This window comes from Dromaius novaehollandiae, chromosome 7, assembly GCF_036370855.1.
Source record: "Dromaius novaehollandiae isolate bDroNov1 chromosome 7, bDroNov1.hap1, whole genome shotgun sequence".
NCBI classification, from domain to species: Eukaryota; Metazoa; Chordata; class Aves; order Casuariiformes; family Dromaiidae; genus Dromaius; species Dromaius novaehollandiae.
This window is the reverse complement of record NC_088104.1, coordinates 45,264,079-45,287,475: the sequence shown is the minus strand read 5'-3', so window position 1 is coordinate 45,287,475 and position 23,397 is coordinate 45,264,079. Positions and strand designations below refer to the sequence as shown.

General features: G+C 51.8%; 1 protein-coding gene across 8 annotated transcripts in view; it reads left to right on the top strand.

Annotated features, from left to right (window-relative positions):
• PCBP3 (poly(rC) binding protein 3) overlaps window positions 1-23,397 on the top strand; it is a 96,187-nt gene that overhangs the window by 1,180 nt on the left and 71,610 nt on the right. For all 8 annotated transcript variants that reach the window (XM_064515459.1, XM_064515453.1, XM_026107411.2 and 5 more), the window contains exon 2: window positions 8,371-8,461. The gene's annotated coding sequence lies outside the window, so the exon portion shown is untranslated. The remainder of the gene's footprint in view (window positions 1-8,370; window positions 8,462-23,397) is intronic.

Genomic DNA, 23,397 nt, shown 5'->3' with positions numbered 1-23,397 from the left:
AAATCGCTCTCAGCAAGGGTGAAGGCAGCCCTGACCTCACTGAGGAGGGAGGAAAGGGTACCAGGCCTTTATTTTTTTTGGAGCACACATCTCCAAGCTTCCCTCACGGCTGAGCAAATAATCTCCTGCAACCACATTTCCCCACCCCTGGGGCCTTTCTGTCCTTCTTCCCAAATTTGGCTGGCTTTTCAATGCGTGCTCCAGAGGGAGCACAGAGTTACCCTGCACTGTGGTGGCTGCTGCTCTCTGCCAGAGCTGGTCACCTCTCCTTAGGACCGGGAGCCAGGTATGGAGAGATGTGTTTATTTGGGCATCACCACCTGGGGCAGCTTGGCAGCATTCACTGTCTGGACCCTGCTGCTGAGCCCTCCAGGGTCTGGATAAGGCCTTGCTGACCTTGGGGTCATGGGGTGGTGGTGATGGGAGCTGCAGGGATCCTTGAGGCCATGCGGTGCTGCCTGTAGTTGCTCAGCCCTGTGCAACCTCCTCCAGCAGCTGTTTTGCTGCAGAGCGTCCCCACCCTGATGCAGATGCTGCATGGCCCCCCCGGGAATGGCGCAGAGTCCTGGCGTCACAGGGCATCCTCCCCCCCAGTCCTAGCCATCCTGGGGCACAGCCTGTCCATGCAGAGGGGTAGGTCTGGGCTGCGATGCCCCCAGGGATTCCCACATCTGCCCACCTGTGATCCCAAGGATGTGGGGTGAAGTTGGAGTCTTGCGGACAAGAGGCAAGGGGCAGGTGTCCTGGGCTTTCCAGGTCTGCAGCCAGTATTGGGCCCTGGAGGGAGCGCGCTGTCCATCCCCAGGTGAGTAGAGACTATCTCCAGGTCCTGTGGAGTCAAGAAGAATCCCCTCTGCCGTGCTTGCTTCCTGGGGGAGGGATGCAGGAGGTCGGTACTGGCTGGTCCCAGGGGGAGACGCAGCAGATGCTGCTCTGCACCAGGGTCTGGTGTATGTATGTGTGTTGGGGGGAAGCAAACAGGGGTCCCTGAGGGTGGAGGGGATGGATAGCAGCTCCTAGTGCAGCCCAGCTCTGACTGTAAACAAGTGGCCTGTCGCTGCCCAAAGATGGAGATCCCTAGGGGCAGAGGGGTGAGGAAGGCACCCAAAATCCCTACAACCCAGTCCATGCTTTCTAGGAGCATTTCCATTGCAGTTTCCAGGAGGAGGTAACAGGGAACCCGTACCTGAACCTGTTTTAAATGATGGCCAAGGAGGTGTAGCTCTGCCTCTCAAATCAAGGCAGTCCAGCACGGGCACCTAGATCAGTGCCAAACACCACCAGGTTGGGTCTGGCAACGCTTGCACCCCTGTGCTACCTGGGCTGAGAGGGGACTGCATGTCTGGGTGCCTTAGGGCTCTGTAAGGGTGCTGTGGGCAAACACATCAAGTCAACGGGCATCTCAAATGCAGGTCTGTGTCTAGTGTGTAAAATCACAGCAGGTGCAAATGTCCCTGGCTCATCTCCCTTCTCTTGACAATGGCCCTGAGAGGGTGTGGGCTTGCATCAGGGCTCAGGCTCACTCCCACCCTAGTTCTTGTGCCTGCCCCTGGGAAGCTGTGTGGGTATATTGGGGGATTGCCTAGTAAGTCCTTGTGCACTGTGACATCTCTGCACATTTAACCGCACAGTGTCTCTACACCAGATTGGGGCCCCCCACACACCCCCTCGCAGAGAGCATCAGTAGATGGGAATAAATGGACATAGCATCTCCCTGGCTGCCACCCCATGCCAAGCTGCCGTCTGTGCCCTGGCTCCTGCCATGCAGGAAGGGGACACTTCCCTGAAATCCCCACAGGGACAGGCTGGAGGCATGACTCAGGCTGCTGACGGATGCTCGGCACGGCCCTTGCTGCTGGCGCGCTCCAGCCTGGCGGCTGCCCTGTGAGGAGTGCATTAGTGGAATTGTTTCCTCTTGGCCGCGTCGCTCTGCCGGAAACAATGCTTCACTCTGCTAATTGGACTGATGAATTAAACGCCCACTCTGCAAGGGAGTCCCCTCCCCGTTTGCTTGGCCAGGCGCTTTGCACAGCTCTCTAGATGCTACTCCCCAAGTCTGGCCCTCTCCGGTCCCTCCCTGCTCATGCAGCCCCTCTGCAGAGCATGGTGTGGGCTGGCAGCAGGGCCACAGGATGTGGGAGATGCACACCACGTTGAGAGGCATCTTTCTGTCCCCTGGGTAGGTCCTTTGCTCCAAGCCCCAGCCCCACATCATGCCAACATGTGCCTTTCACAACAGTGCGGCATGGAGACACAGCGACGTTCCCTGGGGAAGGGACTCGGGGCATCTTGGAGGTGCAGCACCTTCTGTTTCCCTGCCCCTGGGGCAACCCTGGCTCCCACTAGCACGGCAGTGACTTCAGGCCCGTGCCAAACCATGGTCCCACAAAGCCTTCCAACGCTGCAAAAATAGGTCAACTTTTCATCAAGTTTGTATGCAAGCTGGGTTTTAACACTTTTCTGACCTCCTGTAGAAAAATGCAGAAGTGAATGCTTTTTAACCTCTAGAGTCATTCCTTTAAATTTCCCCGCAGAAGTATGTTTCCTTTCTAAGAAGGAGCAAGTTGTCATAGGATTTTCCCTCCCGATAATCACAGTGGGCAATTTCCCCTGACTTTCGGGGGCAACCTGTTAAGAGTCCACACCAATCGATACAGAGGTACCCTTTGGCCAGATGGTGCTGTCTAGGATGCCTCCCTCTGCTTAGGCTTTGCCCAGCCTGCAAACTGCTCCCCAGCCATCCAAACTGTGCCAAGTGGTCTGGTAGCCCTTCCCAAATACCACTGGGAGATGGCCGAGCCTGATGTCTGTGGTGCCTGACTAAGAGAGAGCAGACCCAGTGCTGGGCATCATCAACAGCCTGTCAGCAAGGTGTCCCACGGGGTCTCATCCTGCTTCTGACACCAGGGTGGACAGTAGCAGGAAAAGAATGCCCCAAGGCTTGGGGACTCTCTAAGGAAATTTCCTCCCTCCTACATGTGCACGTAGCCGGCCCACGTTTTGCTGCGGTGGAAAGGGAGGGCTGAAGGAGAGATAGAGATGTGAGTGGAAGATGCTCACCACAGTCCTGTGCTCAGCACTGGGAGGAGGAGGCCTCCAACAAGATTTCCCCTCAGGTGAACCCAGAGTTTTCCTGCAATGACTTCATTTGGAGCCGAATGCAATGCAAATTGGTTGTTTGGTCGGCTTGCACCCTGGAAAAAGAAAGACTGAGAGTTTCTTACTGCAGATCGAATGAAATATTTGGTTTGACCCAGCACAAAGTGTGGTGTCTGGTTTACTTACTCCTCTTTTAAAGGATTTACAGGAGCTTTGGACAACTGGTCATTTTCTAAATGAAAAAGGCACTTGGGAATGAAGGAGCCAAATTTTTTTCTTAGGAAAGGGCAAAATGGAGCCCTTTGAATTTTCCACTTTATTTTTATCTTGCTGCTTCCCTTTGTCAAATGTGCAGCATTGCAGAAGTGGTTTTGGTCACCTTGCAAGTGCATTTTCCCTGTTGAAGTTTGTGTGGGCTGTGAGCTATGCTGCGAGCAGAGATGGAGCGCCTTGCTGTCGGCACAGTCAGGGCTGTGAGCTCTGCCTGCACACACGGGCGCACCCGCTGCGCTTCTCATTTGTGGGAAACCTAGCATTTGAGGGGTTTCAGATAGGCTTGGGGATAGGAGCAGAGGCAGAACCTTCCCTGCAGCAGTAAAGGAAGCTCAGAGGATGGGAGCCTGCAGACCATGTGGCAGCAACCTGGTGGGGTTTCTTCTTCATCCCCCTGATGGGAATATGGAAGCTCAACTCCTGACTATGCCTCTGCTCCCTAATGTGCCCAGTTGTGGTAATTTCTGGGGATGACCAAGGAGTTTAGGATTCATCCATGCTCCCATGAGAACTTTTGGCAGGCTTTCTGAGCAGGATTTGTCATGACACCTTTGTGTAAAGAGATCCCCTGATGTCTTCCTGCTAAAACCAGCAAGACTTTAGACCAGGTGAAATGCAAAACACGTTTCAAATGACAGACAGGAGCTGCTCTTTGAGATCCTCCAGCACAAACAGTCTCTCCTGAGGCAGGCCAACCTGGTCCAGGGGACACTGCTGCCCCAGCAGGCAGGACTCATCCCCCTCACAACCTCACATGGAAAGGAAATGATCCTATTCCCAGGCCAGAGAACCACCTGCAAAATAGAAATGTCATTCCTGAGCTGGGAGGATGTGTTTCCATCATCGTTTTGTTTGACATCAAGCTCTTTCCAGGCCCATCACGGGGGACCCATGGCATATGCCCTCCCTGGGGGCAGCCCGGTGCTTGTTACCTGGCCTTGCCCTTCCCAGCTTTCCGAGCTGCAGGTGGCGAGTTTGCAGGGCCTCCACGGTTTGTAAACCTGATGGTGACTGAAGGAGAAGGATCCATGTGTGACAGCAATGCCTTTCCGGAGAGCCAGCTGGTGTCTCCCAGGAAGGGGTTAATCCTGGAAGAGCACTCAGGCAATGAACCTCCAAGATCTGATATCCTATTGATGGCTGCTTCGCATCTGGGTTCGGTAAAAGCTTTTATGCCTTGGCTCCATTTCAAGGGCAGACACTTCAGGATGACTCATGCTCCCCTGCCACGAAGGAATAAACCTGTTATTCCAATTTCCCTGCACAAGGTGAAGGTTTCCTGAAAATTCAAGGGCTTGCAGGGTCCTGAGTCCATGCTCTTTGTGTCTGGCTGGTTGAAGCTGCCGGTATCCTGATTTTTAATGAGAGGCACTGGGCCGTCCTCATTCCCCCAAGTTGCCAGGGAGGCTCCAGCTATCTCTTGGGAACATTTCTTGAGGTTGTTTGCCCAGCAGGAACATCTGACTTGACACCTTTCAGCCCCGAAGGCCCGTTGCCTGACGTGCTCCAAGGCCTCTCCGCACAGAGTGGAGAAACTCTGGCATCGGTGTTGGGTGTTGCTGAAGAGCCTGCGTGTATGTCCCAGCATACGGTCTTACGGGGTCCCACCTGGGTCTGCACTTGTGTCCCAGGAGGCTGCTGCCACTCTGGGTGAGACAGGCACTGCGGCTTCATGTGGCAAATTCGGAGGGAAGTCTGTTTGCCCTTGGAGGTGTGATTTGAATCTGAGGGGCTGTTGGCACCGTCCCTGTGGGAGAAGCCTTTGTGTCGCATGGCAATAGCTGGAGTGAGTCCCCATCCCTTCCGCCTGGTCAAGTGAATTGCTCTGTCGAAGTATCTTCTGGGCACCATGGGTCCCTTAGGGCTGTTCTCACTTTTTTTGGTGCCTGGTTACTCTGCACTCTCCCCGATCTGGGCAGCCCACTTTATGCCCCCCTCCATCCCAGCTAGGCCTCCTGATATACTCCTGCTAAGTGCTAAATGGGACATCTGCTTCCCAAACACCCAGGGGAGCTCAGGCACTCTGCTGAATTATCTGATTTCTCCCTCCTCTGATTTCACAAGGGCTCAGGAAAGCCATGATTTGCAAGGCAAGCCTGGGGACAGAAATCTGGCCCATGGCACCCGGAAAGCTTTGCACTTCTTAGAGGAGAATACACAGCTATACAACGCTCCTTGTTGTCAGCTTGCAAGGGAAGAGCCATCCTAGGGTGGCGTGATGCAATAAGATGGTGTGCAAGAGCCTCCTCTCACCCCATTGTCTCACAGTATTCCTCAAAGAGCACAGTGATGTTCAGGACCCTGTGAGACGCAGTGCATGTCTATGATTTGGGCAGCCCCTGACTTTGGCACAGGACCTGCTGCGTAGGGCATCTGGTGGCCGAGTGCTGGTGTTACCTCCAAGCGCCTCCAGCAAAGCCCTGCTGTGCTGGGCTGGGAAAGGTGCAGAACCAGAGCCATCCTGACCACCACAGGCTTTTTGTAAGAGATCTGAGATGCCAGGTAGTGTCTACTGAAATGGAGACTTTCAAATAGAGCCCTTGTTTATGACACTAATGACCAATTTACGGCCAGGTCCTTGCACATCCCAGCTCCTATGATTCGGCATTAGTTTGCAAAAGCCCTGGCAGCCTATGCGCTGCCCATGAGCACAGCTGCCTGAATTACAGAGTACTGCTGCATCTCTCTGGTTGAGTGACTAAAGCTTTTAACAGGAGGAATAATAAATAATGCACCAGCGTTCGGCCTCTCTCCGGTTGGTGAAGCTGCTGGGATTTGCAGGGGCTTTGCCCACACACTGCAGGCTGTGGGCCATGGGAGCTTCTGATTACTCCTGCAACAAAGTCAGCACTTTTGGTCACACAAAAAGCTACGCATCGTCTGGTTTTACTGTGACCTGAGCAGCTCTGTCTGTCTGTTATTATTATATGACCTGTCGATGTGCAAGGCAGGGACATGGATGATGGAGCCCCACCAATTAAACCCCCAGGCTCAGGGCACTCAAAATCGAGCCTTTTGTTGCAGGGCATCAAAGCAGCCATATGTTTCCCAGGGTCCTTCAAGCCAGGTTTGAAAGTGCAACCCACAGACATGCTGAAGGCCTCAAAAACTAAAGCAAAATAGCAACAGTGACTCAAAAATCATGAACTTTTCAGGCCTGAGTTGTTTTTGCTTGAGGCTGTGAGACTGGCAGCAACAGAGACTTTTGGCATGTGGTTTCAGTTTGCTTCCCTAAGAAGGTGTGGGGCTAGCCCCATAACTGTGGGGTGTGTGTATTTGATGCTGGTGAATGCTCTCTGGTTTAAAAGGTGATTTTCTGTCTGTTCCCACTTCAGCATCCCCAAAAGTTGGGCTTTTCTTAAAAGCTGTTTAAAAATATTAACTTAACCACTGCACTAGGAAACATGAGCAATGTGTTGCTGCAAATGGACATTATTGAAGACTCTGCTTATTTCTAATATTGTCAGTTAGGTTGCTGGCTGTAGAGGGGAGTGAATAACTAGAAGAGGTTTCTTACTGTTATGTGCATCTTTTTTACTTGCACAGTTTGCCGTTCCCCCATAAATATTCAAAAGTGGCCAGTGACTGGTACAACTTGAAATCTCAACCACCATTAGGTAGATGGGCCCTTTCCACAGATTATTAGATGGTGCTCATAGGAGGATTGTTTCAAACGAACCTGATAATTTGATATTAACCTGCTTGATTTGAATCTGATGGTATAATATTAAATTAGAGAGAAGCTAAGTGGCGATAAGTCTCTGGGATGTCTCTCTGTTGGACATTAGGAGTTTAATTGTGGAAGCACACATCTGGAAGAGCTGCAGTTGTGGTTTCTTCCAGTAAAGCTGGGAATGGCTAACAGCTTATCTTTCTCTGGAATAATTAAACGCCCCCAGCATGCGGACACAAGCCTCACTCATGGAAACCCAGACCCACAGATGGCCCCGGCCTGGGGGCACTCATAGAGGTCTCTGCCCCAATCCCTGCCCCAAGCAGAGGCACCCCGAAGCCAGGGCTGGGTGCTTGGAGCTGGGGCCGGGTGAGTGCGGGTCTCTGTACCTGTCCCAGGGTGGTCCCACGCTCGGAGGTAAGCGGTGCAAGGAGCGAAGCAGCTGCCCCTCATTTTAGATGAAAACCTGAGGTACTGTCCCATCCTCTGAGATGCCAGTACCGAGCCCTGATGGCACAGGGAGCTCCGTGTCACCATGGCCAAGCGGGTTTTAATAACATGGCCCTTAGACAAGCTAATGGCCCTTCCCTACCGTTCTGCCCCTCTCCGAGCAGAGTCTGCTAGTTTGTGCAATCGGCTGAGTGGTCGGATCCTCTTCATCAATGATTGAAATTGCCACGATGGAGCAAACAGATGAAAGGCGTTGTTGCAGTGCGTAGGGGCACTTTTGCCAGTCCCCGCTGACAGGCTGTGGGTATTTCCTCCCGCAAACGATGAAAGCGGTCACGGGAGGCATTTTAAGCTCGATCTCAGACCGTCTGGGCACGTACCCCTTTCTGCCCCTGCAGATGCCAGGACAGCCCATCGCCAAGGTGAGATGTGTCCCCCCTCCTCCAGTGCCTGCAGGCCAAGCCTGTGCTGCCCAGGTGCGCTCCAAGACAGCAGAGGCAAAAGCACTCCTGTCTTCTCAGCTAAACGCTCGCTGCCCCGGGGCCACCAACAGAGCAGTGTGTCCCAGCACACAGTCTGATTCCTTCATCCTCTGTGTTAAAGCTTTTTAGACTATCTATCACCTTGAAATCTCCCACCCTGTGCAAATGTGGGCTCTGCCCCCTCTCACCTGCTCTGTAACCCAGATCCCCCTGCATTGTGGGCACACATCTCTGTTTTTAGGGCGGTCTCCTTCCATTATTTGGGGGGGGGGGGTTGCTGCTGAGCAGCAGAGTGCCTTGCATTGCATAGCAGCATTTTATTTAGAAGACACTGTCAGTGACACCATCTTGACAGCAACAAAGCCTGACTCTCATGCCTCTTTTTTTCTGCAGGGCAAGAGCTGCTGGGCCAGCCGCACCACAAACTTCCTAACGCCACCAAATGTGCCTCCGAGTTGCTCTGCCCAGGGGACCGGCTCCAAGGGTAAGGAGGCAGGGAAGACCTGCAGCCCCTTGGAGGCTCCTGGCCTGCCAGGATGGCCCAGGGGATGCTGCTCTGACAGTGGCAAAATCCCTCCTTGGCACAGGTCGGGGCATGCTGGTGGGAAGCCCAGGATGGATGAGCTCCACACTGCTGAGCAATGGTGTGTAGCCACCTGGTCCCTTCCCCTCCTGTGCAGGTAATGTTAGGAAGCTGGTTGATTTGTGGGTGATGTTTGCCACAGGTCACCACTGGGTGTTGAGCCTGCTGGTTGCTCAGCCACCTCAAAGGCAGTGCAGAGACAGCGCAGCCTGTTCTGCTCCTGAAAGGAGAAAAGGAAGGACTTAACATTTTTATATATGTCAGGGTAACAGGGTAACACTTCAAGGCTCTGGCTCATGCTCCTTCTTTACAAAACACCAGTGCTTCAGCTGTTTATTTATATGGCTAGCTATTATTAAAGTCCAGCCTGCAAAGGATTGTGGAGAAAAATGTGTCCTGCTCCAGAGGCCATAGGTCTCTCTGAGCAGCAGAGAAGGTGCTGGGGGGTATCAGGGAGTCCTGGTGCAGCAGGAAGGTGGTTATGGTGGTCCTGCATAAATGGGGAGTGGGCACTCGAGAACACCCACAGCTCTGGGTGCAGATCGCCTTGTTCAGGTGGATTCCCATGGTGCGAGGTGCAGAGAAGGACTGAAGGGAAGAGAGATTGCTCTTACATGGCACTTAGCACTTAAACATCTCTTTTATACACTGGCAGCAAGCTATGAGAGCTCTGCAGTGGTTCTTGTACATAACACATCTGGTTTTCCTACTTCCATGGGATATAAAAGTGCAGATATTCAGAGATGCACCTTTTGGCCAGATTCTTTGGGGCAGTTCCTACAGAAAGTGTGATACTGACGGACAGGGTTTCCCTCCTCCTTGGGACCCCTAGGCTGCTGGCTCTTCAGCTGGACACTACTGCAGTATACACACGTCGCGGGCCCCAGGGTCCAGCTCCCAGCCGAGAAGGCACTTTCCAAGGCTTCAGGCACCCAGCTGGCTCTTTCAGCTGGACCTGGGATGTGCCCATGCCCCAGCATATGCCGGCTCCCCAGAAGGGACTTTCTCCTTGCTGGAAGTGGCTCCAGCAGGAGATGAAACAGCTTCTCCAACAACAGGCTGGGGGCTTATTTGGGGGAAATGGCAGGTATATACTGGGCATCTGGGTTTCAGTTCTTATGTCAGTCCTGCCAGCTTCTGTACCTTCTTGTCTATTTTTTCTTTCCATATGATCTGTCACCTTTCCCTTTCTCATCTCCAAGGCTGGCCTGGCCACACCGCCATGGCTGGTGCATCCACAGGCACTACAGCCATCAGTAAGAAACATCACCCTGGCAGGAAAAGTGCCAGTGATGGTCTCCACTTAAGAAGAAACATATTTGCATCTCAGGGAGCAGGGGAGGCATGATCCACCATTGCCTCTGTAAATGCCAGGAAAAGGAAAATTAAGGTTTGGCCCTGGCAAGGACTGTGGCTCCTTTGGTGGGGAGATGCCCCTGAAGCTGGAGGTGCTGTTTGGTCCAGTGTTGGCCCTGCCTGGGGGGGAGCAGAGCCCTGCAGAACTGGTCTGTGGTGCAGGGTTGCCATCTAGTGCCGTTGCTGAGTCTTTCCTGCTTGCAGGAGCAGAGCTCTGAAGGCTGAAATGTAGCAAGATTATGGGGCAAAATAAAATGCAAGAGATGCACATAGTAATCATGCCTCCTGCATCTCTTCGTCTCGGGAAGTGGTGTCTCTCCTGAATTTCCAGCACAGTGGGGTACAATGGGCAGGTCTGAATAGCGAAACCTAAATTCACCTCCCTTTTTTTTGTCTTTGAGAGAATCATGTTCACTGCAGCCATCTTTGTATTTGTGACTTCCCACAAGAGACCTCTCCCCCAAAATACAGGCAAAGACCTGAGGGGTGTGGGAAAAAATTTTGAGTTTTCAGGGCAAAATAATTTCCACCGGGCAAAGCCTCAGGCAACCTAATCGGGCTCTGGGGTTACCCTGCTTGGGACAGGGATGGAACAGGGGACCTCCAGAGATGCTCACAGCCTGAATCTCTCTGTGATTCTCTGTTCTTTGTTCAAATACTGAAGTGACTCACTATTTAAAGGCATTTATTTTATTGATAACATGAAGCCAATGTTTTGGGGAGGTATGGAAATGAGACTTTGTGGTATCCCTGAAATGAAACTCTTCTTTGTGAAGATGCTGCTGGCTTCTCGGCAGTCCAGATGACACTCTCCACAGCCCCAGCTCCTGGAGCCCATGGCCATTTTGTGAAAGCATCCGTACCCTGCAGCATGGAGGAAGCCTGGCAAACTGCGATGCTGAAAGCTAGCAGGCAAAATCCTTGAGTTTCTGAAATCTCATAGCTTTGGGGAAGATCATCGTGATCCAGCTATTTTGGATGCTTTGTATCAGGGACTCTAGGGTCTTAGCAGGGGCTGTGAGAGAGAGGGAATGAAATGCAGGGTCTGGGGACCTGTGCTGTCTCTGCAATGTAGAGCACAGAGACTGTTTTTTCCTCCAATTGAACTTCTGTGCTTGACAGCCTCCCATTGGAAATTACAGCTGAGCCATGTCCTCTTGCAGAGCAGAGAGCAGAGACAGTCACAGGGGTCCTCTAGTGGGGACAGCAAGTACAGAGACAGGCTGGCTGCTGAGCAAAAGCAGGGAAGGAGGAGGATATTTTGGGGACTGCTCAGGATTGGGGTCCCTGCTCCTGCCCCAGCAGCCTTGCAGCAAGACACGCTCCTTCCACTCCCCAAGCACCCACCTCACTGCCCAGCATGGACGTCTTCACAGCCTGGTGCAGCCAGCCTCTCCCTACAGGTCCTCGCAGAGGAACCCAGGCATCCTTCCCACTGTGCTAGCACTGGATGGGTGGCTCTGTCTCCAGAGGTGCATGAAGCTGGGCAGCCTTTGGGAAGACGTGAGAGGACCGAAGCAGAAGCATGGAGAGGGCTCTTGCAGGGTGGCTGGGGCCAGGTGCAAGCATCTGATGGGAAGGATGGTACGTGTATGGCGAGGTGCAGAGAAACAGCCCTGCGGATCCTTGACACCTCCAAGGAGATCCCACTCCACCACCGCTGCCTTTTCTGGATGACATTAAGCTGTGGCGGGAGGCCACCTGGCACATCAGCGCCAAGTGCCAGCTGAATTTCCAAGCTGAACTGCACTAGAAATGCCTCCCCTCTCTCCTCGAGTGGTGACCTACATTTGATACTTGGATAATGCCCTCTCCTCTGGGCTGCTGGCAGCTGCTGGCCTAGGAATAATGTACAGGCACAGTCACCCTCTCCTCCACGCATGGCTCTTTTCCCTGCTGCATCCCCTTTCCATGCCTGAATCCTTGTCCATTGGGAGCAGATGATTCCCACTCCCATTGCCTGTAGATGCTATGGTTAGGATGTGGATCTTGTGGGAAGTGGGTGCTGCATCTGTGGGTGGGGTTTCAGCATTCAGAGGGGCACTGGTGATCAACACCGGCCCTGCTTGTGTCCTCTGCTAAACTGAACCCTGAGTTTAGCAGTGTTGGGCCTGAAAAAATCCCTTGCCTTTGTGAGAGCTGTGCTGGTGTGTCTTGACCCTGCCCAGTCCTTCCCCATCCCTGTGTACTCTGATTCTGGGCCAGGATGATCCTGCCCTGGTCTGAGACAAACCCCAGCTGTGCAGGACCAAAGGAGAGGCACTTTCCTTAATCCCACAGTATTCCCGCAGGTCAGGTGGCAGCATTTTGCTAGTGACTGTGTTGAAATGACCTTTTTAATTCCTGGAGGAAAAAAAAATCCCTTCCCTGAAACATTTGCTCTTTACAAATGACTGCCCTGGATTCACACGAGGCATGTTAATGCCAGGCGGATGAGCAGAGCCCACTGCAGAAACTGGGAGAGAAGTGGGTCCAGGATTTTAGCAGCAGGTTTTCCCAGTGAAGGGCTGTTCTGTGTGCCCAGGATAGGCCTGGCAAGCACCTCACCTCTCTTTAGGTCTGGGCTTTTTTTCAGGATACTTGCATAAACGTGGCATGGGTTTTGGTGCTGCATTCTTTTGTCCCTGTTGAAAAATCCACATAGCGTGATCTCTTTATACACCTTGCTTGTCTGGACCACTCCATGATTCAGTTTCCCCATCTGGAAATGTGCTACTCCTCCAGAGGATTTTGGGAACTCTCACATATATGCTTAGTTCCTCAATGCAAGCCATGGAAAATGCTGCTAGCAAGGATCCCAGTTCTGTTTGCAGCAAAGCCAGTGGGAGGGCAGCTGGCTCTGCCATTGGAAAGGTTGCTGATGGGATAACGCCAGCTGGCATGGCTCCATGCATGGACCGAGCACCCAAGCCCAGTGAAGTCCAACAGAGTCCAGGCTCCAGCTAGTGAAGCAGCCCTATTTTCCATCCAGTGTCGATGGATGGAGAAGGTACCGGTCCCTGTCTCTGCCAGCAGGCAGCAGGATCACAGGTATGCGTAGGAAGGAGTGCAGGGAGCACATATAGCATGAGCCTTCCCTTAATCTCCTTCCTTGGTCCCAGCAGCAGTCTCCAGGTTCCACGTTCCCAGGATCCAAAGCCATATCTGGATGGTTAGGTTTAGTGTCCATGGACGGATGTGAGCCCCTTTGGACCCCAAACATATTTTTGGCCTTTGCAACGTGTGGTGGGAGCAAGTTCCTCTGTCACCAGCTGCAGTGTGAAAAAGCAATTTTGTATGTGGAGGACCCCCCCACGCTCTGATGTCTGTTTTTTGCAGTGACTGCTTCTGCACAGAGAGCTGGGTTAGAAGCACCTCTGGAGGTCTCTAGTCCAACCCTTGGGCTAATGTCAAAGCGAGGGCAGGTTGCTCAAGGTGAGTGACCAAATGAGTTCTGATTAAATCGAGAGTTGCTTCTTGGTGAATTTTCTGACCCCTTTCTCCAAGCTGACTTTGTGCCTGGCCCTGCTCTGCCTTACATTTGGTGCATGGTGGAGGACAGGTGAGTGAGGTACCTGAAGCTGCCTATTTTTACTGCACATCCTTTGGTGGTTGTGATCCTGGTGGAGTGACTGATAGCTCAGGCCTAGTACGGTACTCTTCCAGGACATTTCATTGCACCTGCTGATTTGGTTATGGGTCTGGCTTTCCAAGCAAGCCCCATTGTCTTTGTTCTCCCTCCTTTTATTGCCAATACAGGCATTATCCATGTATTTAACACTCCTGGTTTCACATTTTTATCTCCCTTTGGTCCAAGTGCTCAGCTCATTCCTGCAGACCCCTCTGGGGAGCAAACATCAGCCCTGAGTGACACTGCTTTGGAGCCAGCCAGCTCTCAGTCCCTGTAACACGGTCCTTGGTGGTGGTCCAGCGTGATGGTGTAGCTGATGCTGTGCCATGCAGAAGCATCTCATGCCTCGGCCAGGACTTTACCAACCTCCATGGTTACTCCGGCTACTTAGTTGCTGGACTATTTGGTGCCTGTGTTACTCCTTCAGGAGACTAGGATGTAAACCATATCTGAATGCTATATGTCTCAATCCATATGGTCTCAGCTAAGCCCTTGCTCTTATCCTCTGGATTGCAGCCTTCTTCTTTCAAGTGATTATGAGAGCTAAAATGCATATCATCAGCGACGCTCCCTGATACTGCTAGAAAACACCCCAGAGTTTTGGGAGTAAAACTGAGAATATTTGGCAAGTTGTTTTTCTTTTGCAAGCAGGCAGAAGTAATTTTGTCAGCCCTTAAGCAAGGGAAGAGGGACAATGATAAAAAAGGATGGAAGGAAGAAAAAAGAAAGAAAGAAAACTGGAGAAGGGCAGCAAATTTGCTGACTTCCATATTCTCATTTTCCCCCAGAGCAGAAGTAAAATGAAGCAGAGGGGGTTTGCTTCTTGGAAATGGCCCAGAGAACAGGGGTGGGCCATGTGCCCAAATCCAGGCTCAAGGAGCCTTCTGTCATGGTGCCCTCCGCTGCAAAGCCACCCCAGCACGAGGTTAGACATCCTGCAGCATCAAAACCCCCGTTAGATCCTCAGGCTGATCTTTGTTCTCAGGTATTTTGGAAAGAAACACCTCCCAGTTCTTCTAAGTGACTCTCCATCTGCATGAGGTGTGTGTGGCTTCAGGTGGTAAAGCTACATGCTGTGTCCCAGTGATCTGCCAGTGACTTTTTTCAGCTAGAGCTCAGCTCTGCTAATGCCTTGACTAGGTGTTATTAGGGCTGGTACATAATTGTGGTTTGAAATCAGCTTGTTACGTCACTCCTAATCCTTTTAGTAATTTCCATGATTTGGAGAGTGCATCAGCATGTTTGACTCTCCAAATCCCCTCCCAATGACCCAAAATAGCCTGGTCTAATGGACCTAATCCTTGTCTTTCCATAAGGGCAAAAAAGGATTTTGGATTCCTTTGTATACTGTACTTTTTATCCTGGGGGCAGTTCCTAATGCTGCCTAATCCCACCAAGGATTTCTCAAGTACAGCAAAACTGCAGAGCTTTGTGGCCAGAGACAGGGGCCGGGCAATGCTTTGGAAGTTTTAAAAACTTGCCAGATGTGGTTCTCCCCAAGTACAAAAGCATCTGCCTTATCTCCCTATGTAGGGCACTTATTGCTTAGCTCGCTGTGACCTAGAAGCAGTATCTGCTTGTCTCAAAATGAGAAACAACCAGGGCTCTACCAGTTCCACCAGGAACTCTGATGCCCGTTGTGGGGCACAAGACCCCAGAGCTTCCTCTTCCACCCTTTGCAGCATGAGTGTTTGTGCTTCAGCTGTAGTGTCTCATGATCCCTGCCCTGCAAGCCACAGCAGTGGGGTCCCTCCAGGAGACACTGAAAGCTGGTGGCAGACAGGGTTGCCAGCAAGAAGAGCAGAGCGTGGCAGCTGTCCCCAACTCGCTTTGCTCCGTCCTCCAGTGTGGCACAGGGGGCTGGATCCCAAGTGCTTGTGATGAGCTAAGTTATTCTCAGCTCTGGGCTTTGCCTCACACCTGCCTGCTCATTGCCATTTGGCCAGCCTTTCCTTCAGCTCCTCTGCAGACCTCTTGACTCGCTCCCAAGAGCCCTGTTTTCCTGTTATCATCTTGATCTAGTCACACGTGTGCTGTTTTCATCTATTCCCCCAGGTGAAAAATAGGACTGTGTAGGTCAAGCAGAGCCAGTCTGTGTGATGTGATTGCTGGGTTTTTGGTGTACGCATTTGGAGCCCATAGGATAACTGTTACCATGATCTGGCTTTGGGGTGCATTTCCTGGGTTGGCACTTGACTAAACAGAAGGAAATAGCAAGGAAACCATTACACAAAAGCTTTCGGACCAAGAGAAGGAAAAAGCTGAGGATCCTCTCAGAACAGCCTGCAGAGATGCCTTTCACCACAGCGTGTCTTCTCCTTGAACTTCCAGGTAAAATGAGATTAACGGTGGTCAGGAATTAGATTTTCTTAAGGAGCTCCTGGCCTTACTGAATATCTGCAGGTCAAGGGATGCAGCATATCCTTCACCAATGTGCTGACAATGACTGTGACGTTTTGAGGCCTGTAAGAAGTAAAAGCCCTGGCCAGGCATTGCTAGCATTGCTTTTAACTCACAGGAAAAAAAAAGCATTGCTCTGAAACCGTCTGAAAAGCACCATCAGTTTTTGCTTAAAGACGGAGAAAAAGCCAAACGCTGAGCTTCCCCCTTGCCAACTGATTTGTCCTCTAAAAGATTAGTTCCCTTGCCTGGCTTACAGGAGGATTTGAGGTTGCTCCATCTGCTCGCGTCTAGCAGGTCACTACAAACCGGTGCCCTGCATCTCCCGGGAAGAGCAGCAACCGCCGTCTGCAGGGCCCAGATCACGATGTGCTCACACGCACGCACCCCGGCTCCACTGCTGCATTTCCTCCCCGGCGCTGTGCTGCTTGTGTCAGTGGCAGGCTGGGACCGACCACAGCTTGCTCTCTGCGCTCTGCTGGAATCAGTCCTGATGCTGGTGGTGGTATGGCCTCCCGAGCCCTCGGTCCACTCTGCCGGTCACTTCCCCAGTTAGAGACAGACCGTGCTGATTTATTGGGCTGTCTCTCTGCTTCCTGGACTCACCCAGTACCCCTTTGGCACTGGGAAGGCAAAGGGCAGAGCGGCCCTGTCCATCTGTGCTTATGTCAGCAGCAGCTGAAAGCGGCACATGTTGTTTAGCTGTCAAGCTGGGGCTGACCCCCAGGCATGGACTGTGAGGTCCTCCCAAACCTGGCCCCTTTGTACTGGCCCCACTGGCCCCAGCGTGCTGTTCCTGCACCCAAGGTGAAGCTGCGGGTGGGTTTGTGCCCAGCTTCCCTCAGAAGTGTGGATTGTCAGGGGAGAGCGCAGCCGCCTTGGGGCTGCAGGCATGTACTTCTTGTGCAGGTTGCTGGCATCCGTGAGCACCACCACCATCCCCAGGGCCGGCTCTGCCTTCCTCCCATGCTCTGCCTGTTCGAGCTGAGGCCCGCCAGCCCCTCTCCAGTCCCAGGGCTTCCCTCACTGCGCCTTGCCATGCTGCGAGCCATCCCAGCAGCCGCTCACGTGGCCCCAGGTGGCCGGTGCTCCCAAGGAACAAGGGCTTAGGAAGAATCGAAGTGACAAGCAAAGCCTTCACTGAAGGAGAGGGAGCAAAAGCCGGCAGCCACAATCTATTTCAGGTACTGGGTGAAAAGCCCTCCCAGAGCTCACGTGGTGGAAAAGCACACACATCCCAGCGATGCTCTCTGATAAGGTCTGTGGTGGCCTTGCAAGTGGCCCGTGCACCAAGGCCTTCACAGAGGCCGTGTCTTGCCTCCTGTTCCCCACCAGTTGAGGCTCAGCAGGGTTGTAGATCATGACCGCATGTTTGCTATGCACCCATGTGGCTGCACACAAGGTTTTGGTCCTGAAGACACACCTCCTCTCCAAGGGCATCACTTTTGCTTTGTGCACATCTCCTGCACTGTGCACCAGGACAAGATACTTCCTTGGCCCTCAGCACAATCTCCTGCTTGCTGGCTGCAGGTGGGCATTTTCCTGGCTAATGTCCTAAAGATGGGACAGGATATAACACAGCAATATCCACCATGCCTGCACTGAGGGACCAAAGCGCAAGTAAAGTGCTAGATCAAAGTGATCCCAGGGAAAGCGTGTGTTTTGGGAGGCTGCTTCCAGGCCTACCCTCATTCAGAGTTTTCTGCAATGGTTTCAGAGCACTAATGAACCAGAGCTGCTCCAGTTTGTGGGTGATGCATGCTTTGCCATGGCAGTTAGAGACCACAGAACGCAAATGGGGCTATCTGTGGAGCTCCAACCTGATGAGACATGACCCACACCAAAAGAAGGAGCAAATCCTGTAAGCGGGGTAGCCACATTGTAAGGAAAGAGGCTGAAAAGTTGGTAGGAGGGATGAAAAGTTGGTACGAGGAGAAAAGCATCTTTGTCTTACAGACAGGGGTTCAAATATCTCGCCTTGTTGAAAGGCACATTCAGGAGATGATTGCTCTGAGCAAGGCAGGGACAGGGCATCCCTGACTACATGTTTAGGAAGGTAGCAAACAATCCCACACCTATAAGGGTAAAAATCCTGATAGTGATGTTTTATACCCCAGATTTACTGCAGATGTTTATTTGTTGATGGAGTTGATGAAAACTATACAAAGAACTAACAAAGATGACAGGGTTTTTTTAAAGCTTGTGTTAGCTGGCAGAAAGCATTGCAGATGCTAGAGGGTCTCCCCCAAGCTGGAAAGGGCTAAGAGAGAGCATTTCCCTGGGAAAAAATCCTCAATCTTTGGTAAAGTAGGCTAATGAGTGGACGAGAGGCTTAAGAAAGGAAAGCACCTTCATGGGGCATGAAAGAAGTGAGCTTTCCCAGACAGACCCAGGATGGGCCTGCAAGGACTTTGAGGGTAAATTGACGAGGGGCATTATTAGGCAACCTTTACAAGCGTTTTAATGTCAGTGTTTTCTGGAGCTCTTACTGAGAAAAATGATAGGGGAGACAAGTGACCCCCCCTTTCCTCATGCTCCACTCTGTCAATCCCATCTCATCACCAGATGCTCTTTAAGGTGCCAGATAATAAAGAGGCTGGAGGTAAGTTAAAAAAGAGTTAATAACAAGTGAGCTTGCAGAGGGTGGATTTATACAGCCTGACTGAACTAGGTTTGCGGAAGCAGCAGGGGCAGAGGAGGAGGGAGCGGGCTCTGGGGTGGTGCCAGGGGTTGGCGCTTCCCCCCATGCCTCTGCTGGCCTCCGTGGCGTGGAGACGGAGGCATGCTGAGCACCGTCCTACTCCCGCGCTGCTCCAGCACCAGCCCCAGCCCAGCCCACACGTGGACTGGCCAAGGTTGCTGGACCTGGCTGGTGCTGAAGGGCACACTGGTGCCAATGGGTGCTTAGGGACATGAGAGCCTTTGCCTGTGCCCAGACCTGAGCCGAGATGGGGGAGTCTAGCAGGCTGCTGCACCCAAGCTACTGGAAAGAGCTGGATGCGTGAGTTCCCTGGGCCAGGTGGGCCCCAGGAACGCTGTCTCCTGGTGCCATTGCCTTTTCAGCAGGCATGCAACTGCGCTGGATCCACACCAGTCTCCCCATGAGGATGTTCCCAATGCATTCCTGGGGCAGCTTGCACAAAGCACTGGTTTCTCTTCCAGCTCAGTAATGTGGCAGAAAATTGCAGCGGGGAGTTCCTGGCGGGGGGAATGCAGTGATGAGATGCTGAGCTAGCTAGCTGATAGCTCTGCATCCCTTTGCCCCGGCCTGCTTACCCACTTTGCTGCAGACCCTGGGGGGAGGCTGGGTTTCTATTCCCCCATGCCCATTCGCCTTGCAGTGCTGTTTCCGACAGGAATACTGATGGAGACTACAAGGTGTCAGCTTGGAAATCTTTTAACTTTACTTCATCTCCCCAAATGGACAATGTCTCCGTTCATTAGGTACCCACCCAGGGGGCAGATGTCAGCTCTGCTCATGTAGCTCATGGCTTTTCTCAGCTTATCTCTGCAGAGACTCTGATGGCTTCAGAGCGCTCATCTCCTATCATGTCATGCTGGCTTCTCTGTGTAGGGCTGCCCTTTCTCCCTTTCTCGCAGCAGCACATCCACAGGAGAAGCTCAGCTGCATGCCCCATACATGTGGCTCCCCACATTCCCATCTTGAGGAACTGGGTTTTGAAGGATGTTTCAAAAGGTTGGAAAAAAAGGGGTAGTGGTGCGCACACACGTGTGTATGTGCAGTGCTTGAATCAGTTTTCCTTGGCCAGGCTGTGCCTGGGAGGAGAAACCATCACTAAAGTCTGCCCTTTGAGGCTGATTCATTCTGACGGCTTTTTCACTGGGACGTTAAAATCATTGCCTCTGTCTGTGTAAAACATACAGTAAGTCGAATGATGGGAACACAGGTCAGGAAAGGATTGTTCTCTCTCTTTTGCAATGATCAGTGTCACTAAAAACCCAAACAGCAAAATAAAACAGATCCCACCAGCCCAGCATTCAAGAGCTCCTGCACCTCGTCTTAACTGGAGCACAGTGCAGGGTCCCCTCCAACCCAGAAGGGAAGCTGGCAGACTGAGAGAGCAACGCAGATGGAGCTGTCTCACTGAGATTCCCATCTGTAACATCTGCAAAGTGTATTATAGCTCATGACTTTGGTGATACGGAGGAAGAACACCCCTTCCTCTCCAGTGCATCCATTGCAAGCTGCAGTGCATGCTCTCCTTTAGATAAATAAAGAAGCTTATGTTTACCTTGTGGACTTGCAATAAAGTAAGAGAGTATCCGTGAGCTTTTATAGCTTCCTGCATGCCTTTGGAGGAACTGTAAGCCCACATGGGAGCCCTAAGTTTCCCTTAATTCCCAAACGCCACACACAGGACCAAGCAAGCTCCATTAGAGGTGCAAAGATCCAAGTGCTCACAAGTGAGGATAGGCTAAAAGCAAGCTCTATTGGCTGATTTTATTTGGGGGACCTGTGCAGGCAGGTTGCAACAGAGTCTTTAAATATAGGGGCACAGCCTGCTTTTTGAGACTTCAGTATTCAGGAAAGGCAGACTGGGTGCTGGAGCAGGCTTTTTGGTACTGCTTCCCCACAGCAGAGGTGTGTGAAATGAGGTAGAGGACATCAGAAGGTCCGCTGGTACTTGTGGTGCTGGGGTTGTGGTATGGGGCAGCTTGGAGGGTCTTGCAGAGAGGCTGCTTCTGCATCTCCAGCCTTGAGTAAGTGCAGCGATGGGGAAACTCTGGGTAGGAAATCCCTTTTTTTGCCTGAACAAGCTTTGTCTGAGAACCATTTAAAGTGCCTCCCTGTGTTATCTATTGGCTTGGGCCAGGGGCACCCCAGCTATTACCAAGCTGAGCAGCAGGGGAATGTGTGGGCCTGGATGATGCCCTGTGCGGTGTAGGGCCCTGCTGTGAGGCTGAGTGGGAAGCTGTGGTGCTCTTTTTGGTGCATCCCTGCGCAATGGTGCTGTAGCCCAGCCCCCGCCTCATGCTATAGCTGGTATATATGGTATGCCATTGGTTTTCTCGTTCAGAGGGGTTTACCCCCCTCTCTGCCTATGGGGGCTGATGGACTTGCATCTGTGTGCAGGTGCTGGATACGTGGGGAGGTTGCAGTCTTTTACAGTGACAGGAGGGGAAATGGGGACAGTGGAAGGGAAGAGGGAGTTCAAACCCTGCCTGGCTGCATGATGCAGTAATGGCAGAGTGGATAAGTCCAGCTGTGCCAGTGGAACAGGAAAATTTTAATGCAGGAGGAAGGCAGCTCCTGGCCTCCAATGCTCATGCTCCAGGAGGCAGCCAAGAGTCCTAGGGCTGTAGAGAGAACAAGGCAAACCTCTCATTTCTGCCCTGGAGCTCCCCAGCACCCATAGCCTGGCCCTTCTCTGCTTGTTGTGCTGGGTGGGCTGATGCCCAGGGTGGGTGTGCTGCCTGCAGGGATTGTGCTTTTGGCTGGGGTTTAACCTTTGAGGGAGCAGGCTGGTGGTGATGGTGGTGGGAAGGACCAGCTGCTGGTATTCATTCCTCCCTCTCTTCTTTCAGCTAAGGCCAGGCAGGGCTTTTATCCAACTCTTTCTAGTGGAGAAGAAACCTTGCCCTGCCATCTTCTAGATTCATCTGAGCATAAAATCTAGCAAGAAAAGCTACAGCATGAACCCCTATTCCCATGTTGCAGAGCTGCAGTAGTTATACTGCCTTGGTGCAGTTTGATGCCTTTCAGAAAGGGAAACTCCTAAGTGCCTGCATGGTTATTTTTAAACATTAACTTTCCCAGGTTTGTCTGTGCTACTCCCAAGCAAGGCTGGAAGCCAATGTGTGGTGCTCCAGGTGGATGTGGCTCTGCCTCCACCCACCGCCCAAAAGCATACAGGCCTGAGGTACTTTTGGAAAACTCACAAATACAGTGCCAGATGTAGCTTTGACTTCCAGATGTCACTTTGGATGCCTGCAAATGTCCTCAGAAGCATCAATTGCTGTCTCCATTCCAGCCAGAATGGAAGCAGGAGAGCTGTCACAGCCTCAAAGTCTTCCTCACGGAAACATGCACAGGACCAGCTCACGCGTGGAAATACTTGTCAGTGTGCCTCAAAATAGCTACATGCACAAGGAGCGGTAAGCAGCAGCTCTTGTCTCAGACCCATTCAAGCAGATGATCTCTGAAGGCTCATCCTTCTTGGGGAAAAGAACAGTTGTGACTCCGCAGTGAAGCAGGGTTTGTGCCTTGCCCATGAAACTGTGGTTTTGCTGCTTTGTTTGTTCCAGTAAGACCCAGTTTCAGTGCTTTGTCTTAGGATGCAGATCTTGTTTTCTGAGAGTTTGCAAGGAGACCAATTGTTGTGTGAATATATAGACTCTCTGGTCCCTGAGTAATTTTAACAAAGGGTCAGACAGGATTTTTGTTTCCATTGAGCTTAATGAATAGCATGGACTCATCAGGCTGTCTTCAAAAGCTACTGAAGGCTTTCATATAATGTACCCTGGAATGAAAATCCCAAGGCATTCTCTGTGCCTGTTCATGGCTCAGAGTTGGGCATGTGGGGTGATCAGCATATACCTTTGCCTGGTATTGAAGCCACATGGTCAAACCCATCTTTAAAGAACACTTGGTCACATTAATATGATTTTTTCCTTAACCATGCAAGATCAAATCTTGCAAAACTTTCAACAGATTGAAGTGAGGTGGCTAAGTCCTGCAGCATGTGCAGGATGCTTCAAGCAAGGAAATGGTCCTGCTGAGCTCCATGGGAGTCAGCATGTGTTTTTTAGGCTGAGCCCACTGGGAAGTGCTTTCCTAAGTTGGGTCTGTGCTGCTCAGGGTAGGAGCCAGTCACAAGCTTCAGTTGGCGCTTCTCTGGGCAGAGTTAAGGGTGTGAAAATGTCTGTCTACTCTGGGTTTTTCTGGAGTACACTGCTCTGAGGGACTGGCTGTGTCAATGCTGCAGCATCTTCTACTCCTGGTTACTGATACATGCAGTGGGATTAATTGCATCTTCATATGCTTTTATCTGGAAGTAATAGAGATGTGATTTTTGTGGAGATCTGGACATCTTTGCCACTGCATGGTTCATAAAGGAATCTTTATCCATCCTGAGTGACTCCACTTGAACACTGTTCAAGAGGTCAGGGCTGTTTAATGTTTATTGTTCTAATTAACTTTCACAGGAAATAGCTGAATCAAGAGCGGATTGTCCACAAGACCATCCTATTAATGGAGATGGGGAGGGGGAAGGTGGTGAAGGGTTAGGGAATGAGGCAGGCAGAGATTAATATACTGTTATTTTATTCTGGATTTATATCAAAATTGGCCTGAGCATCCTGGAGCAGAGAAGCAGTTCTGCAGGCAGAGCACAGGAGAGGACATCTTTCCTCTGCCCTCCTTTGTAGGGTGTAGCTGCCACACATAGCTGAACCTTCCTCTTGGAGACCGAGGCTGAATTTGGGAATGGTACCTATGTACTTAGCAAAT